Source organism: Macaca nemestrina, chromosome 15 (assembly GCF_043159975.1).
Source record: "Macaca nemestrina isolate mMacNem1 chromosome 15, mMacNem.hap1, whole genome shotgun sequence".
NCBI classification, from domain to species: Eukaryota; Metazoa; Chordata; class Mammalia; order Primates; family Cercopithecidae; genus Macaca; species Macaca nemestrina.
Genome location: NC_092139.1, coordinates 54,731,622 through 54,750,075, shown reverse-complemented (window position 1 = coordinate 54,750,075; position 18,454 = coordinate 54,731,622). Strand labels below are relative to the sequence as shown.

General features: G+C 46.4%; 1 pseudogene; it reads right to left on the bottom strand.

Annotated features, from left to right (window-relative positions):
• Positions 1–200: 200 nt before the first annotated feature.
• On the bottom strand, positions 201–700 carry LOC105486792 (large ribosomal subunit protein eL24-like; annotated as a pseudogene).
• Between the last annotated feature and the right edge of the window lie 17,754 nt (positions 701–18,454).

Sequence of the window (18,454 nt, the reverse complement as noted above, 5' to 3'; positions counted from 1 at the left end):
CTCTTTTTGCATTCTTCTCTTTTTCTCTATTTTTCTTTCCTTTCTTTCTTCATGTGTGTGCATGTAGGTTTTAGTGTCTTTAAACCAAAATGACTTATTATATCACATGAATCTGTGGGTCGATTGAGCTCATCTGGATGGCCTGGTTCACTTTTTTTTTTTTTTAATCCAATCTTTATTTAAAATTCGACTCTGCCAGCTTAGCGTTTTCCACCAACTTGGGGAGCTAAAACTTTCACAGGCTTCACAACTTTTTGCTTAGGTGCTGCCTTTGTAGGTGCTTAGCAGCAGCCATTGCAGTCTTTTTAGATGCTTGCTTAGCCTTTTTTTGCTTCCTTAGTGGCCCTGATAGCTTATTCTCGTTGATCCTTTCTAACTTCAGGTTTCTGATTCCTCTTGGCCATTATATCAGCAACAGATGCATCAGTAATGGCCCTCTGGAATTTGACCGCTTGACGGGTTCTTTTCTTTTGAATTTCTTCTGACTGTCCCTTTTTGTGCTTCATTCTGTAGAGAACAATGCAGTTTATCTGTCGAGGATTCCTCTTGGAAAGGAACACCTACTCACATTTTGAATTAAGAAACTGGAAAATCTTCCCATCGGTCCTGGCATAGCACCTCCCGTGTCCGGAGTAGAACTTGTACCTGCTGAAACTGCACAGCTCAACCTTCATGGCGGCAGCTCCATGGGAGGAGGAAAAAGATGGTAAAGAGAACAGTTCACATATTAAGCACATTCAACCAGGAGCTTTGCTGAGGCTGCAATGTCCAAGATAGCTTCACTCTTGTACTGCGGCCTTGGTATAGATGTTGGCTGGCCTTTCTTTCCACATTATCCCATGTCAGTCAGTGGTCTAGTTTCTTTCTCTGGTGGCTGGACTCCAGGACAGCTTTCATATATTTTTTCATTATTATAATATTTTTGAAACAATACATCATAGGAAATTCAATTGTGAAAAAGACAGCAAAAAATGTCCCTCTCATTCCTGCCACAGGCCTTCCAGTTTCCTTTTCCGGAGGTAATGAATTACCAGTATCTTACTTGGCCTTCCTGAGTTATTCTAAGCACACCTTTGTCTATCTGTGTACCTCTACATTTCCAAACCCAGCTACTATAGCATTTAAAATATGTAAATAGCAGCACTCTTTACACACTGTTCTGCATCTTGTGTTTTTGCTTGAAATATCTTGGAGATCCTTCTGTATCAGGATATGAAAAGCTATAGATCTACCTCATCCTTTTAAACAGTCATGTAGAGTTTTGTTTTGTGGATCTTACATGAGGCAATTTATCTAGTTGGTTCTCTTTTAATGAGCATCTTTTCATTTCATATACCATGATATTGACAGTGATGGCATTTAAGATAGTAACTTCTATTTAACTTTTAAAATTGACTTAAAATATCATGGAGTAGGCATCTTTCTAGTATATCACAGCACCGCCACCCTATAGCATTACTAATAAGTCATTTGTCAAATATATACATGTGCCTTGCTTATGGAAACATGTGGTCTAGTAAATGCTGCTGACTGGTACCTCTGGGCTTTTTAAAACTTGCATCATTAGATCATACTTACAGCTGTGCACCACTACTGAAGGCTCCCTTCCCCCATAAGATTTTAAAATATCCCATATCACTACTATTTCATTATCTTTAAAAAATTATCCCTTCTTGGCTTCAGTGACCCGCACCTCAGTCACCCCTCAATCACTTGCTGATTATGTTGCTACTTGAATCCACTCAGAAGAGTAATTCCTAATACCAGCCTTAGGATACAAGCATGGCACGCAGAGGCAGTGCTGGACTATTAGTGTCCAATTATATACTGCTGGATGCTGTGTTATCATTGCTTCAAGTGCATTACTCCCACATCTGGTAAGACTAAAGAACATAGTCTAGAACCAGAAGAACTGGGTTCTAGTTCTAGTTCTGCTACTAACCACCTTGATCATTTGTCAAATGACCTATCTTGTTTTTGATTTCCCAAAGCAGATCCCAAGACAAGGTTTAGGGGCATAACTAGTTTATTTTGGAGGTTATCCCAGGCAATGGTTGAGAGACAGGGACCATGAGACAGAGAAGGGAAGGAAGCAGATTTAAGAGACCTTAATGGGCAGGTTACCACCAAGGACAGCTGTGACTCAATTCAGCTGGGGACCTCTAAGGGACTATGTAAGGATGGAACAGAATCATCTTGACTGAGGGATGAGAAAGTAGGCTTTTGAATCTATCCACTCCCACCGCTCACTGATGGAGGGTTGCTCCTTAGGTTAACTCCTGCTGTGGTCTGAATGTTTGCATTACTCCAAAATTCATATGCTGAAATTCAATCCCCAGGGTTGTTTTTTTTTTTTTTTTTTTTGAGATGGAGTCTTGCTCTGTTGCCCAGGTTAGAGTGCAGCGATGCGATCTCGGCTCACTGCAATCTCTGCCTCCTGGGTTTAAGTGATTCTCCTGCCTCAGCCTCTCGAATAGCTGGGATTACAGGCATGCACCACCACACCCAGCTAATTTTTATATTTTTAGTAGAGATGGAGTTTCACCATGTTGGCCAGGCTAGTCTTGAACTCCTGACCTTGAGTCATCCGCCCACCTCAGCCTCCCGAAGTGCTGGGATTACAGGCGTGAGCCACCACGCCCGGCCCCCAGTGTTTTGATATTAAGAAGTGGTGCTTTTGGGAGGCAGAGCCCTCATGAATGGGATTAGTGCTCTTCTAAAAGAGGCCTGAGGGAGCCTGTTTGCCCCTTTTGCCCTTCCACCACGTGAGGATGCAGCAAGAAGACGCCATCGGTGAAGTAGTGAGTCCTTGCCAGACACCCAATCTGCTGGTGCCTCAATCTTGAACTTCCCAGCCTCCAAAACTGTGAGCACTCTGCTTTCCTGTCGTTTATAAGTTACCCAGTCTAACATATTTTGTTACAGCAACTTGAACTCTCTAGTATTTCCAGTCTTGCTTGCAATCTCCCAAGTAGTCCCAGCACCAGAGCACACCCTCAAACAGAGAGGTGGAGGATGTCCTGGACTGTACAGACACTATGAAGGTAACCTGCAGGGTAAGAAAGGAGAAATGAACTCTGACAGCATCTGCTATTTAGAATCAGCATGTGCATTAACTAAAAACATAGTTTTTAGTTCCTTAATGGAGCATGTCATGACAGACCAACAAGTGAGGATGTTTTGAACACTTGGACAAGGGTATTTAGCACTTGGGAGCACAAAAGAAGTTTCCATGGAGAACTTAGAATATTAATCAAAGGACACTGACATATACTGAGTGCTATGATTCAGGCCTTGGCTGGGCTTTCAACATATAGGATCTTATTACTCCTAACTGTAGCATGGCAAGGTGAGCATTATTATCCTGAGGCTTGGAGAGGTTGCTTCTCTTGTTCGAAGCCCTGCAGAAGACAGAGAAGTAGAGGGCAACCCATGGTCATCGGCATGACAAGTGTCCTCTTAGAGGATAATGGGGAGGAGGGACACCAGGCTGTGTCATTCTGGTTTCTACTGCCTTGCAGAGAACTAATAAGTGGGTTTAGCAAGGTTGTAGGATAAAAGATCAATATATAAAACTCAACTGTATTTCTACATACCAGCAACAAACAATAGGAAATTGAAAAATTTAAAATACCATTTACAATGGCATAAAAAACCACGAAATATTTAGGGGCAAATCTGACAAAAGATGTGAAAGAACTGCAAACTGAAAACTGCAAATATTGCTAAGAGAGATGAAAGAAGATCTAAATCAATGGAGAGAAATATGAGTCAGGATACTTAATATTGTTATGATGTCAATTCTCTCCAAATTGATTGATAAATTCTACAAACTCCCTATCAAAATCCCAGCAGGTTTTTTTTGTTTTTGTTTTTGTTTTTAAGAAATCGACAAGCTGTTTCTAACAGCCAAAACAACTCTATAAAGAAGAATTGTGGAAAGAATGTTGGAGGACTAAGATTGATTTTAAGACCTGTTATAGGACTACTAGAATATACTACCCTGCTTAAAGGGAAACTGTTCAATTTCCTCTCCATGCTCCAGATTTCACTGAATAACCTGGTGTATACACTCAGAAGCTGTCAGATGGAGGGCTTTGGGCACGCACAGGAGGTCTCACCCTGAACCTAAATCTTGGGCCGGTTGGTTGCCTTGTGATATTTGTACTCTGGTGCCTTCAACAACAGACATACTTACTGGCTTTCTGGCCTTTGTTGTTGTAAGATGAGAGCAATGCTCTTTCCAGCTCTCTTTTATCCCCAAGCAGAACCTGAAGTCAATGGGATGAATTTTAAATAGAAGGTAGAGGGGCCAGGCGCAGTGGCCTGAGCCTATAGTCTCAGTTACTTGGGAGAATTGCTGAGCCCAGGAGTTCAATGCTGCAGTGAGCTATGATCGTGCCTGTGAACAGCCCCTGCACTTCAGCCTGGCCAACATAGCGAGACCCTATCTCTTAAAAACATAACAAACAAACAAATAGAGGGAATGAAATTGTGGTCTAGGCTGGGCGCGGTGGCTCAAGCCTGTAATCCCAGCACTTTGGGAGGCCGAGACGGGCGGATCACGACGTCAGGAGTTCGAGACCATCCTGGCTAACATGGTGAAACCCCGTCTCTACTAAAAAATACAAAAAACTAGCTGGGCGAGGTGGTGGGCGCCTGTAGTCCCAGCTACCCGGGAGGCTGAGGCAGGAGAATGGCGTAAAAACCCGGGAGGCGGAGCTTGCAATGAGCTGAGATCCGGCCACTGCACTCCAGCCTGGGCGACACAGCAAGACTCTGTCTCAAAAAAAAAAAAAAAAAAGAAATTGTGGTCTAGAAGTGACATTATGAAATTAAGTGAGAGCCTCAGGTCAACTGGATATTGCAAAGTGTGTAGAGCAATGAAGATAGCAGTAAGTTGAAATTTTCTACCACTTTGCACTCTAACACTCCATGGGATTCCTTCTCCAACATTCTTTTTTATTATTATTTATTTATTTATTTGAGACAGAGTCTCGCTCAGTTGCCCAGGCTGGAGTGCAGTGGCTCGATCTCTGCTCACTGCAAGCTCTGCATCCCGGGTTCATGCCATTCTCCTGCCTCAGCCTCCCGAGTAGCTGGGACTACAGGCGCCCGCCACCATGCCCGGCTAATTTTTTTGTGCTTTTTTAGTAGAGACGGGGTTTCACCGTATTAGCCAGGATGGTCTCGATCTCCTGACCTCGTGATCCGCCCACCTCGGCCTCCCAAAGTGCTGGGATTACAGGCATGAGCCACCGCGCCCGGCCCCTTCTCCAACATTCTTTAATTGCTTCCCTTTCATAAGCTTCCTTGAATATTTCAGAGAGGAATTTCTCTATAGGAATAAATTTCTAATAAGCATGTTGAAATTGTGACATCATTATCTTTGGGCAATAATTAAAAAAAAAACAGAAAAGAAAGTTATCTGCTATGGGGAAGGAAAAGAAATACAAAGATTCCCATGACCCCTCAAATCTCAGAAAATGCACCTGGGTATTCGAACAGTAGGAAAATAATTGGACCTCATGTTTTTTTCTCTATTACAATATTCAACCTGATTTCTAGAATATTTTGGCAACATTATTTGTGAAAATGCTTACCTCTTTCTGTAGAAAGCCCATAGACAAGGTAATTGCCATTATTTCACAAAAGCCAATAAAAACTCTCTCATCATAAAACCACAGAAATATTTCAGGTTTATTTAAGCAACTTAATAAAGAAGAATAAAACCACTTTTACCTTAACCTACTAACTATTTAATCATAACCTCTTCAGGTGCCACAATTTTTATAATTTAGTAATCTGTCCGTCTTATCTTATTTAATTCTTTATTCATTATTTCTTTTTTTCAGCTTGATGCTAACAAAATATGTATTATCAATGTAATGACAGCAGAATAGTCCATCTCATTGATGAGTCTTGGGAATTTGAGAGCAAGAAAGTTTGAAAGAGCTAAAATGTCAATCTAGGACAAGATATTCACTACAGAGATGACGAAACTGAGGTACAGAGAAGCAGAGTGGACAATGTCACTTCCTGTTCTGATTATTCTCATCATCAATTGCTGTGTGATAAACAATGGCTTTTTATTACTTTACCGTTCTGTGGATTTACTGGGCTCACCTGGGTGGTTCTTGGCTTGGATCCTTTTCAGCCAGAGTTCTCCAGAGAAAAAGAACCAATTATAGACATAGGTATATATAGATATGTACATATGTGTATACGTGTATATATGTGTGTATATATGTGTATATATGTATATATGTGTGTATGTATATATGTATGTGTATATACATATACCCTGTATATGTATACCATATATATATATTTAAAGGAATTGGATCATGTAATTGCAGGGGTTGGCAAATCTGAAATCTGTAGCACAGGTTGGCAGGCTGGGGATGCAGGCAGGAATTTTGCAGCAATCTTGAGGCATAATTTCTTCTCCAGGAAGCTTCAGTTTTTGCTCTTAAGGCCTTCAACTATTCAGATGAGGCCCATTCACATTACTGAGGATAATCTCTAATACTTAAAGCAAACAGATTTTAGATGTTAACTACATATGTAAAATACCTTCACAGCAAGTTACTGGGTACCATAGCCTAGCCAAGTTGATACATAAACTAACCATCACAGGATTTCTAACGTGTTTAAGTCAGATGTGAAAGCCGCAGTCTTCTGAAGGCTCTGCTGGGCTGGACATCCAAGATGACTCATTCCCATGGTGACTGCTCACTCCACATTGGTGGCTAATGCTGGCAGTCAGCTGGGAGTTCAGCTAGGGCTGTTGAACTGCACGCTCACCTGATCTGTCTCCAGCATGGTGGCTCGGTTCTAAGAGGGAGTGCCCCAAGAGCCAGCATTCCAAGAAACAAGAAATGGAAGCTGTTGGCCAGTTAACACCCACACTGGAGTTAGTACAAGGTCAATTTCACTGTGTTCTACTGGTCCAAACAGTCACAGGGCCCATCCAGATTCAAAGGGTAGAAAACTAAGTCCCACTTCTTGATGGGAGAGTGGCAAAGTCAATTGCAAAAGAACACGTGGGCTGGGAGATACAAATGCAGCTGTTTTTGGAAAACACAATGGGACTTACCATTTCCATCCACATTGGCCCACCATCTGACTCCCAGCATCTAGGACTCTTTACCTAAGGTCTTTCTTTGGCCAATGTCTTCTTCGCCTCCTGTAAGGCAACCCTACAGTGTGGGCAAATAATGCCCACCCCAGAAGTCCTCAACCAATAACTGGATACTACAATTCCCTTGTCCCTCATGCAGATGTCTACACTGCCTCCCAAGGTTTCTCTAGTAGTATTAAGTTCCAGTTGCATAAAATGGTAACTTACTAGGTAATTCACTCGGTATTGCTCCCTCCCCTTCTCTGTTTCTTTTCCCTACTCTCCCTACTGTGTTGCTTCCTGAGATCATCTCCTGAAAAATCTATTTGCACTCATCTTTGGCTCAGGGCTGACTTCTAGGGGAACCCAACTGAAGTAAGATAGTGACTTGTTCAAGGTCACAGAGTTATAACTAACGGCTGAACTGACACCTAGACAAGAGTGCTTTCCAAACTTGCTACATTCTGACAGAGCTTCAGAGAATTAAAGAGTTCAATCTTATTTAGTGATAGGGAGGGCCTATGAAAAAGAAAAAATTAGATGTTTATGTTAGCTATTTGGAGAGAGCACTGGACTAGGAGTCAGGAAATGTGGGTTCTTGCTTTTGTTCTAGTGATGAACAAGTTCCATAATTTGAGCCTCAGGAGTGGAAATAAATTCTCATCTCGAATTCACACTTTTAGCATTCCAGTGAGCATCAGATGAGTGATTGTGCAAAAACAGTACAATGAAGAAAATAGGCAAATGAATGGAAGGAATTATTTTTTCCCATTTTTGGCGACTCTATTCAACAAAAGCTTATGTTTTAATTTTTTTCAAAAGCTTCTCATGTGGTCTTGAAGTACATGATTGTCAAGTTCACCAAACCATGTTGTCTAGATAATTCAGGTTATGTTCAAAATCTCCAGTTTTAAAACAAAGTCTTCAGATACAATTTTTTAGCCAATGGCCCACTTTTACCAGAAAAAGATCCTGGCATTGAAAGCCATCTCTCAGTCCCTGACAACAAATGTCCCTGTCATTGCAGAGCATATGTAGGCATGAACTGCCTGGATAAAGATAGTCAATATATTTTTCTCCATTGGCTTATGAAAAAATATCACATCCATAGTATGGCTTTCCCCCCTCTGCACTAGCTTCTTTAGGATGTGTGAATTTCACCTAGCAGTATGTGTGTGTGTTGAGTTTTGATACCCATCTCTTTGTGTGTTAGTGGAGAGGGTAGAAAAATGCAGACAACAGATTAATAGAAGAGAAAATAACTCATGAGTGGTCTTGGACACATTTAATATTATCAATGATATTCTGCGATAAAACATAAGCAGGGAGTAGTATTTATGTATTTATTGGCTTACTACATTGATCACATTTTCTGGTAGAAAAGTTAAATGCAATTTAGCTGCTGAGGATTTGGAACATGCCCCAGTTTGGTATTTGTTTATACTTTATATTTTAAAAAGGGAAAACAACTTGATTTGATCTCTCATTTGTGTAGAAAACTTGACTTACCAACTTAGTGAAATTCACAGCCCTTGCCCAGAGGAACTGGTCTTCTGCTGAAAACTAGCCTTGGCTTATGCCAAGGTGGGAAGAGACTTAATTTGGGAATTACATTTCTTCCAAAGACTAATTTCAAACTAGGTATATATATTTTTAAGTTGGTTTGCAGATTCACATCTACACTACCTCCTCCCGAGGTGGGGGATGTTTTCCCTCTTGTTTATCGTTTGCTGGTGTGAATGCTGAGAATTAATTACTCTTCTTTGTGCCACTAAGAAAACTTTAAATGAGCGTTTGTTTCTTCTATTGTATGGAATGAAATCATAAGAAGTTTCATTTAATTGGTTTATTCATTTAAAGAGATTCCTTTAATTGAAATAGAGAAAAGGAAAAATAAAACCCTAGAAAATAAAACCAGGTTCTAACCACTTTAGGGCGAAACGCGTATATCATTTTAAAAATGAATACCTCAAATTAAGAATTTAATTTTTAAAATTCTTTATGTCTCTCTCACCACATTTGTAGTATGTGAAAGGCAAGAGAGGCCCTTTGAACTAGGGAAAAGTTATTCTTTGAAATGACTTCAGTGATCTGACTCCGTCTGTATTTCAACCGAATTAACTTCACACCGTCCACACTGGACAATGAAGATGCACAGAGTCAGGTCAAATTCACCCTCCTGAAAAACTGCAAATTAAGATGTTGTTGATCACACGCCACCGGCTGTCTTCATCATCGTGATCAAAATCCAAATATTAAGGAAAGCGGCCTGGAAGGGTTACGTTTGGGCCTTTGACAGACCCTCAACCAAACTCTGACGCCCAGCCTGCGCGTTTCCACATCTTTTTCCAGGCAAGAGGCTCCATCAGCCCGCGTGGGGCTCGCAGTGTTTCTCAAGAGTGGCTAGACATCCCCCACTCCCCAAACCCAGACACACCCCGACCCCCGCGAATGGTTCTGGGCTATCAAAACACGCAGCGGCGTGTTCAGTCCCAATAACTCGCGTGATGATTAATGAGCAGCTTGATAATTTAATATCGCGTGTGATTAAATTATAAGGCGTGGGGGAGGGGAGCTCTGCGCCGCCTCGGCAGCCCAGCCGACGCCGACCAGCTAACCGGTCTGGGCTGCGCTCGGAACCCGCTCTTCCCGTGCACAGTGCGGGGCGAGGCTTGGCGAGCGGTGGGTCTCGGCCTTCCTAAGGTCAGTGGGTCTGGAGAGGGGAGGACGGCGGGACTGGGGGTGGCGGAAGGGGTGTCTTGCAGAGCGGAGGAGAGGTGTGGGCTCAGGGTAGCTCTGGTCTGAGCCGATGAGCAGGGCGAGCCATCGACTCTTTCCCCGGCAAAGGCGCGTAGAAGGCTGGAAAACTGCTTCAGGCAAGGGAAGATTTGTTTTTAAAAATTCCTCTTTTCTCTGCCACTGGGGCTTAGAGAGTCCCTAGGATCCGGAGACCCCTGGGGGGAAGGGGCGTCCCTCTGGGTCTCTCTCTGGATCCCGCCCCCCGCCCCCACCCCGTGCCTTGACTTTGTGGGGTTTCCCCGCAGGCCGGGCCGAGGTGGCTGTCGGGTTGGGCCGCCCGAAGTCCGTTCTTTTCCCCAGCCCGCAGACCCCGGCCCTGCCTAGTGCTCGGCGGGGTTCAGGCAAGTCCGGGGGAAGAGGGGGTGGATGAAGCCTGCTAGAGCACGAAGCTGCTGGGAGGCGGAGAGACGCCCACAAAACTGTAGCCGCAGAGTTTCCGGGGTTTCCAGCCGGATTCCTAGGGGAGGCGCGAAACCCCGGTCTAAACTGAGGTTACTGGAGGGACTCCTAGCCGTCACTCTTTTCTCCTGAAGGGGTCGGGTAGGGGGGCTCGGGCGTGGCCACTCCTTATCCTGGAAGAAGTGTGAGCGCAGGGCCCGCGCCGGGTGAGGGGGCCAGCGGCGCTCGCACTGTCCCCGCCGCCGCTGAGCAGTCCTGCCCCGGGCCAGGTAGGAGGTTGCTTTTGCTGCTGTGCAGAGCCAGGTCTGCTCGCGGGGCGGCAGCCTCAGAGGGGTACCTCGAGAAACCACTTGCGGGACACAGGGAGAGTCGCCTCTTAGTCTACGACCGCATCGAAGGGCTGAACTTTTAGCCCGAGGAGGGCAGGCCCTGGAGAGGTAGGGCTGTCCCCAGAAGACCCTAGGAAACAACACCCTGGAGGGTTGTTCAGACCCAGAGCGGGAGGGTGAAAATTAAAGCGTCCTGACCAGGGCTCCAGAGGGCTCGGTGTCCAGGTTGTGCTGGCTGGATTTTCAGCTGGGAAATGGCATTCGAAAGGGGACGCCGCGGGCTGAACCTAGGCTGCCTGCTTTCCTTCAGCCAGAGAGGCCCTAGAGAGCGCCAGAACGGCGCGCCTGGTGTCCGGTACCTCGGACTCCAGGTGCAGTGGCAGAACCTTCCTCCTAGACAGAGATAGAAGCTTCCTAGGCTGGGCTCCTTGGATATGCAGGCATGACCATTTCTCTCCCAGCTCATCCAGATATTTGGAGGTAACACCAATTAAGGGGAAAATCATGAACAACGAAACGGGCTTGTAAACAGAAGGTCACAGTATGGAAAAAAATATATGCGTGTGGGTGTATGCGCCTGTGTCTGTGTGTCTGTGTCCTCTCAAAACACCCAGAGAGAATATGTAAACAAAACCTGCCTAGCTAGAGCAGAAACAAGCCACAAATTGGTTCTAGGAGGCTCAGCCTGAAATGCCCCAAATTAGCAGAGGATGTAGGTTGTGACTGCAATTCCTGGATATTTGGAACACACAAAACCCTCCTTAGGAAAAAAACAGAGGTAAAGTCAGGGGTTGGAGGATGAGGGGCAGAGGAGAAGTGCTCGGAAGCTGCCTGGCGTCCTGGACCCCCAGCGGCTGCAGACCTGGTTGCATCTTTCTCCAGGGGCCCGCACCTCTCTGTCCTGGCCCTCAGGCCCTAAAGAGGAGGCTACTCCCCTCAAGGTGCGTTAGTGGTAACTAAAGAGGGTTTTATGGACAAGGTTTTGCTTGCGGCTGCCTCTGCAGCCGGGAGTCATTTTAAGGAGAAGCAGCCTCTGATATTACCACTGACGCTCTACCTCGGGGTACTGACGTGACCAAAGGCCAACGCGCTGGTTCCGGCATACAGCTTTTGTCCTTGTTATGAAAATCATTCCTTAAATTTGCTCCTCATCTGTGCTTTTCTCAGACACAAACTGACCCCCTTATATCTGGTTCCACCAAAAATAGTGGCTGGGCCCACGGAGAACAATTTAAAAGCCAAGGACCAACCTGTTTCTCTCAAAGGTGGCACACATTATAGCATTAATAATGTGCGCCTGGTGGACGCATTATATTTCCCAGGAATTACATTTGTTTTCCAGAAGCTGGACTGGGAAGGTCCTAGACAGAAGTGAGTCCTTGGAAGAAAGGACTGAGCGTCTCAGTAATGACATGGAGTCGGGGAGGGTGTGGGATAAGGGACGCCAAACTGGATTTTATTCCCCAGATTATCATCAGTCTGCTGCGTGACTGATGCCAGGAGACTAACAATTCCCAAAGTTGCGAAAGGAGTAAGAGTTAGTCTTATACTCCCGTCCGAAAGATCACTCACGTCTAATAATGATTTCGGACACCTGCAAGATGAGTCGATTAGTGACGCGTGGGGTGGCATTGTTCACTCGACGTGCCAGGACGCCAGCGGTGCTACCTTTTCCTGTCTCCTGAGCGCGAGTTGGCGCACATTGATTTCACCCCTCGCTCTCCGCCCCGCTGCCGAACACCATTTAGGCCAAGATCGGGTATAATGGGAAAGAGCATCAGCAGACAATTACCCTTTCAGAGGATTCACTTCTCCTCACAGACACTGTTATTTGAGAAATAGGATCATTTGATTTCATATTGCACTAAATAACACCCAGCCGGTTCAAATTGCCAGCTTCTTAAAAACCGCCCATTGGAATAAATTGCAGCAGCCTCTTTTGCTTTTCAGGGCAATATGATGGGCACCGGGCAGAACTTGGAAAAATATCTACAAAGCCAGCCCCGAGCCGTGGCTATTGGTAGGAACAGCCCTGCCACCCCGCAAGCAAAGGCATCCAGCCACCTAGTTCCCTGCCACCGCCCCCTCCACCCGCCAACTTTGAGGTGGTTCAACCTCTTGACTTTGGAATTCAAATGCACAGCCCCAGCCACCCCAAGGAAGCGCTTCGAGCCACAAGGCGCTTTCGTGTTGAGCAGAGAAAGATGGGCGGGTGTGCGAGACACGCATTTCGGTGTGTCCCGCCACATTGCTTGCAGCGTTGGAACGTTTGGACAGCGCAGCGGGTTTGGGGCTTGGCGGCGGGGGAGTGCGCCCTCCAGCTTCGCGGGTCTGGGGTTCCCAGGGCCAGATCAGCCGCTACATTCTGCACACCAATGCGCCCTCCAGGCCTGCCGGCCGCGACGTCCTTCTCCGCTCTCAGCACAGGCGCCAAGCCGAGAGTCAGGGCTTCCGGGTACAGCTGCGGACAGAAGAGGAGGGAGGCGCACTGGGGCTTCAGCACCGAGTCCAGAGGGAGAGGCGAGCGGGGTGAGCGGCAACCGGCGAGCTGGGGTTCGCTGCACACTCATCACCACAGACATTTCAAAAAGAATTAAGCCTTTTGAAGTCAGCCAGAGCTGCGGTTTGTTAATTGACACTGTTCAACTGAGTGACAATTGTTACGCTCAGTGGGGGCTACCCACTCCCTTCCTCCCTCCCCCCGCTTTTTCTCTTATAAAATAGGAGTTGGCTCCTTGGTTCTCCGTTCTTCTGTGCCAAGGGGCAGGATTTATTTAAGACGGCAAGGGCTTTGGCGATTCTGTGCGTTGAAGTCTTTCTTATATTTGTGTGAATGTACTTCAGGAAGGCCGCGTTAAATTCTTTCTCTCCAGATCCCGAAGGGTCGCCGCTGCCCCCCTCTTCGGAACATGAGCTGGAAAGGCCCTCTTAGTGGGTCCCGTGACCTGGAGCGAGTTAGTCTGAGACTTTGGGGACAGGGTGGGAGTCTTTCCCCTTCCTTGACACTGGGAGGAGCCAGGGAGCAGGGGGTTCTGGGTACGCGGCTACAGGGAAGGTTCCAGACACGTCGAGAGTGGGAAACTTAAATTCCCCTCTCTGGTGTAGGCGCAGGCTTTGGCTCCAGGGTCTTTTCCGGGTAAGGTGTCGCTGCCCGCTTAAGATGGCATGATAGGTAGCAGGGGACTCAGCGTGTCTTCACTCTCCACTTGGCCTTGAAGTGGGGACGCTGAGCCGCGCTGCTCCTTGGCGATTCGGGTTTCTGTTCGCAAACAGCTCAATTGCGAGGCCCAAGTATACCTAAAGCAAAACCTTGGCCGTGGGCCTTCAGCACGGCCCTCCAGGGCTGGGGAAGATACCGCGATGCCCAGCCGGCCACGCCGCCAGATCTGGCCTTGCGTATCCGCCTCCAAAGATCCAAGGCCGGCCTGGGGCTGTTCAGTCGAGCCTAGGCAGAGCCCGGAGCTGCTCCATCACCGCCCCTGCCCCCAGGCGGTCGCGCCCTCACCCCGCGCGCACTCCGCCCCGACCCACCCCCGCGTGCCCCCGCGAGCCTCTGGCCCCTGCACGCAGCTAGGGGGCTGTGTTCCATCTCCCACCTACGTCCCCACGGTGGCGCAACCGAGGAACCCTTTCTTGCCCAAGGCCAAGCCCAAGCCCAATCGTGGCAGCTTTTCCAGGAGGCAGGAACTGGGCGGTTAAATTCGAAGGAGCTGGAAAACACGTCTTGCCCGGCTCCACAGTTAGCTGCCTGCGCAAACGGAAGCGCTGAGCTACGCGGTGGAACTGCCGAGCCGCTCGCAAGGCTGCTCCAACCTGAGGCCCGAGTCCCTGGAGCTGGCGGCGGCAGACTGCGTCCCTGGGGACACTGGAGGGGATTCCGGGGACAGCGTGGGTGGGCCTTTCCCCCAGCACGCGCCTCTCACTGTCTTTCTGGGCCAGAGCCGGGGCAGCGCTTTAAATTAAGGTCGACCTCCAGCTCTGGGTGAAGTCTTCGGTCCGCCCGATCCCGGCCCAGGAACCCTAGGTGAGGGTGGTCGGGGTTTGGCTGGGGCTAGCGGGTCAGCCCTTATGTCAGCTATTTCTGCCCCCACCCCGATCACTTCTCGATGCCGGTCCCGGCGCTCCCTCCCTCGCCCGCGCTCCCCGCACGTCGCCGTGTTTACCAGCGCGTTTTGTTCCCCAGTCGGATTCCCGGCCGAGGGGCTGTAACCGTGTTCTCCTCCGACGGAAGCTAATCAAGTAATTTCCCCATCCCAGCCCCATCAAATTGCTCTTTAGCTGTTGAACCGCGGAGTTTTGCTCGCCTTTTCACATGCTAATCACGCCCATTCAGCGGCTCTCGGTGGGGCTGTTTGTCGCGGGGTAAATCTCCTTGTTTGCCCGCTGCATGATTAATTGATATTGTTGTCTGGCTTTTGTGGGGACGGCAAGGAGCTGAAAGGCGGCGCGTAGTGGCTGCGTCGGGGCCGCTGGCGACATCATCGGGCTGCAGAGGTCCCGGCGAGGTCGGGCCGGGGCTGATGACATTATGGGCCCGATTTGGTTTTCCTTATTAGAAACATGATGAAAGACTTGGAGACCTCCGGTCTTACAACACCCCCCCCCCAACTGGGTGCAGAAACCGCACGGCGTTTAAGCCACAAGCTCAGACAAAGCACTGGTGTTTGCTCAATTCAGGGGGAAAAGTGGGTGTCACTTCCTCACGCAGGAGGCAATTAAATCTTATTTCGGCCCACCCGGGATTTCAATAGAGTTGAACATGAACGCACAGCATAGTGGTTTGGTTTCACAAAGAACAAAAAGAAAAAAAATGTTTGGGGGTTTAGCGGTTGTAAAAGCAGGAACTTTCTAAGGTTAAAATCCCCCAAAAAATAAGTAAATGGAAGCCAGAGCCTCCCTTGTAGGCAGCGATGGAGGAAAGTCGCGCAGAGGCCCTTCCACGCCAGGCCCCTAGCGATGCAGTTTGCGGAAACGCGACTCCCTTCTAATCGCAGGCTTCGGTGAAACCCGGGGCTAACGCTGAGGTAGCGCGATTCCCAAGGCCCGCGTCCGCCTACAAGCCAATGTTTTATTTGACATCACTGGTCCCTGCTCGTGGCTGGTATTTTCTCGCCGACCACAGGTGTGCAGTCAAACCAACAAATTCCTCCGCCCCCTATACTCTCCCACCCTCTCCCCTGAGCACTGGGGTTTTATCCTCTACGGACATCCCTAAAAACTTGAAGATTAAATTAAATAATTCCAGTTACGAAGTGCTACTACCGCCTGCTTATCGCAAATATTTCCTTCTTCGAGTTCTTAAAAAAAAAAAAAAAAAAAAAGGAAAGAGAAGAAAAGAAACTGTCGCTTTCGCTTTCACTGCGCGCGGGGTAATTGATAGGCGCCATCGGAGGTCAGAATTTGCATAAGAATTAAGAGCAGTAAATTAATTTAATATTCCATGCACATCTCCAATTATTCCTGGAGACCTTTGTCTCCGCGGCTGCCAGAGAGGGGATTCAGCTGCTCTTCAGCCAAACAACATCTGTGCGGTTAATAATTTGATAAACAGCTCATACAAATAGTTTCTGAATTATCTGGCAGCCCAATGACTATTCAGTTTGGAAACGTTTTGGCAGGGTCTCCCGGAGTCCTCTGAGAGCCTCAGGCGCCCGCCCTGACAAATGTCTTCTTATCTTTTAAACATCAGCAGACGACAATGTGTAAAATAAGTAATTATCATTAAGTAATAACTCTAACCCATATATATATATAAAAAGAAGCGCGCCTGAGTCATCAGGGTGTCAGCAGGTCGTCTGTCAGGTACCCCAAGATGAAGAAATACGTTGGGGAGTGGGCTGGGTGAAGAATGACCTGAAGGGGAAGAGAAGACCTGGGTGCTGGCAGGGGCTGGATAGGGATGGGGAGCTGTGTTTTTCAAGGTCATATATTTAAATTGAGTGACAATTTGTGCATGGAAATATCTGCAAGGAAGGCTCACAGTTGCCACTGGGAAGGAACCAAAGTAGGTGGGCTACAAGGAGACCAACTTTCTGCTGTGTTATTTCTTGAATCTTTCACTTTTCTCCCCACATGCAGGTATTGTTTATTTCAAATGTAAATACAAGAAAATAAATTGTGTTTAGCAGAAAGCAGGGTAAATTATTTTGGCTGGATGTTGTCCTGCCTGGCTTGGGGCTATCCTCCTCCTGACCACTGTCCTTCCTTCCTTCCTATCTTTACCCTCAGCCAGTGCACCCTCATCCTGATAGCAACTTCCCAGAAAGCACAGATTCATCCAAAACCGTGGAGAGGGCACACAGATTCAGCCAAAGCATTGAGTTAGCCCAAACTGGAAAGGAGGCACTTGTAGGATGAGGCCATTGTGTTGTTAAAACAGGCCTGAATTTAAACACTTACCCCTTGCTCTTCTTGTCTTTACACTAAAGATTTCATGGCTGCGATTATGTTCTTAAATCTTTCTGTTACCCAGAGCAGAGCCTGTTCCTGCTAAAAAGTCTAGAAAGGAACGATTTGATCTTGAATGAGACTCAGGATGCTCTAATTCGTGCAACCTGCACATTGCAACTCTGTTTACTCCAAGCCTGTGTTTACCCTGGAATTTTTCTGCACCCTCTGCAATATAATAGGATGTTTGAGGAGGATCTTTATCTCTCTGTCTATACATTCCTACATGTTTGATGTATACACCTCACCCATTCAATATTCTACTTTCTATTTCCTATACTGCTGACAATCTAAGTACTTGAAGCCACTGAAAACTACCTAGGAGTTCTGAGAAGTGTCAAAACAGTAATATGCTAGAGCTTTGTCCTGGTACTCTAATGAGCCCCGGTAGCATTGCGCTTTAAATACAGACAAACCCTTCAGACTACAGGTTTAAATATACAACTTTACAATGAATACAATGCTTGCCTGGGCTCAATGGAAGAATTACTTTTCCAGAAAAGAAGACATTGTGTCACAAGAGTATGACAATAGCATTTCTACCGGGCACATTCATTTCTATTTTTAACATTTTCTTCTTGCATTTCATTAGTTTTTTTCCCCATAGAACTATAGACACTGCTGGGCCATGCAGGCTTTTACACATATAAAAATCGTCTCTGTTATTTATGATTGGGGGTCTCTGTCTGCATCCTATTATTAATTTCTGACTTTGATTCAGACTCCTCTAGTCAGCAGAATGATTTGAAAACATTTCTTTTCTTAAATGGAACATTTTCAATCCTTTGGGGAAGCATTCTAATTTTAAACACCAACATATTCAATTTCTTAATCTGCAGCCACTGGTGTTGCTCATTTTTATGTACAGAGCCTATCCCCTTTGGCGCTAGTTCATTTATGCTTGATATTTATCTTCTTTACATTTGTTTGACTATTTTTCAAGGCAGTATATGGGCAAAAAATGGCTACTAAACAAGAAGGCAAGGAGCTTGGATTATATTTTTGACTATGGAAGTAAAGCTACAGAACATGGAAATGTTGAGAATTTTTTTTCTAAACTAATGAGCCCTCTCCAGAAAAGCCGTCTGGATACCATTAAAGTTGATGCGTTTGGAAGGCTTATCCTGATAAATGCTTGGCTTTTTTGGTGATTAGACATGTATTTTCAACACAGTCTACTAACTGAGACTGAGGTTTGCATTTGGAGGGAGGTTTGTTGAGCCTAACAGGAAATTGTTGGGGGGAAAAATCCAAAGTACCACTTTACTGTATAGAGTTCAAATCAGAGGTAACTGCTACTCTTGTTCACTTGCACAAAAATATTAGAAATATAATAGTGAGTTGTGTCGAATAACTT